This window comes from Colobus angolensis, unplaced genomic scaffold (assembly GCF_000951035.1).
Source record: "Colobus angolensis palliatus isolate OR3802 unplaced genomic scaffold, Cang.pa_1.0 Scaffold18, whole genome shotgun sequence".
In the NCBI taxonomy this organism is placed as follows: domain Eukaryota; kingdom Metazoa; phylum Chordata; class Mammalia; order Primates; family Cercopithecidae; genus Colobus; species Colobus angolensis.
The window spans coordinates 4,887,319-4,888,933 of NW_012114932.1; positions in this window are offsets into that span (position 1 = coordinate 4,887,319).

The following is a 1,615-nucleotide window of genomic DNA, read 5'->3' on the forward strand; positions in this document are numbered from 1 at the left end:
TATATATATATATATATATATACACACACACACACACATATATATTTCAGAAAGGCTTCAAAGAAAGGAGGTTTAAATTGGACTTTGAAGGATAAGGAGGTATTTTTCAGGATAAAATAGGAGACAAGGACATTGAAGGCAAAGGTAGAATACTCAGGAAAGTAGTCTATATGAAGAGATTGTATGATGAAGCTGAAAAGGGCAATTTAGGAGAGATTACAAACAGCCCTGAATGCCATTTAAGCACAGAGCTGAGGGATGGTCAGATTTGTTTTGTGAAAAGACAACTCTGGAGACAGTGGGTAAGGCAGATTGAGGATGGGGATTGTAGAATGGGGACGGATTAGAGAGTGAAGATTTCCAATAGCCAGACTTACCAGCGATTGGAGTTTTCTTGAACATTTTGCCTGTGTTCATTCTGTGATCATTCCAATAACTGGAATCTTTGTGTGTTTCTGTCACCTAATTTCTGCTGGTTCCCCCTGATGTGTGTTCACATGTGCCTCATTTTTTACTTTGTGCTGGACATTGTGTTTGAAAACCTGTTCATTAAAATATTTTGAAGCCTAGGACAGCTTCTCCCTCTAGAGAGGATTTTTATTTGCTTCTGTCAAGTACCCAGGAGCACCAGAATTCTGGGGTCACAGTAATCCAGATTCAAGGCTGGAGATTTTCTAAGCCACTGAAACCAAGCCACAGACCTGTCAGACTATGCAAGGGCTGGTTTGCTTCTGGTTTATCCTTAACCCTAGGGTATAATCCTCTCAGGTCACACCTCAAAACAGGCAGTGGTTTACCAGTATTCCACCTTTGGTAGGCCCCGTACTCCACCTCCCCCTGCCCAGCCCTACAAAACTTTCAGAAACACAACCATTCTCTCCATCGCCTCTGCTAAATGGGCAGTTGCCTCCAGGCCCAAGTGGCCCAAATGCTGGGCTCACCTGTCTGGATTCGTGTCCTCTCTGGGATGTTAGCCTAGTAATTCTTTAGTATCTTGTTAGCTCTTTGATGCTTTTCAAATGTTTTGGCTCCTAGTGCAAGAGTTGGTACAATTTACCTAGTCTCCCATTTACTAACAACAGAAGTCCTCTGTTTTCATCTTGGGTCTCTTGCCCAGACGGTGTTTAGCTGGCGCCATGAACTCAGTGTGCTCTTTGCTGTGGCATAGGGCTGCATATTGGGACGTGTGTCATGGGTTCCTAACCACATCTCTTATCCACTTTCAGCTCGTTGGTTCTGCTTGGGCCTTTCTGGACTCTGTTAACTAGGGAACCTGTCTTTCATGAATAGGTACCTCTGGATCCTTTCACAAGGAGGCCCAATCAAGAAGGACTGGATGTAAAAGTACTTTGTAGTACTTCTACTACATGAGCGCGGTGGCTCATGTCTGTAATCCCAGCACTTTGGGAGGCCGAGGCGGGCAGATCACCTGAGGTCAGGAGTTCAAGACCAGCCTGGCCAATGTGGTGAAACCCCGTCTCTACTAAGAAAAAATATAAAATCAGCCAAGCATTGTGGCAGATGCCTGTAATCTAAGCTACTCGGGAGGCTGAGGCAGGAGAATCACTTAAATCCAGGAGGTGGAGGTTGCAGTGAGCCGAGATCGCCCCATTGC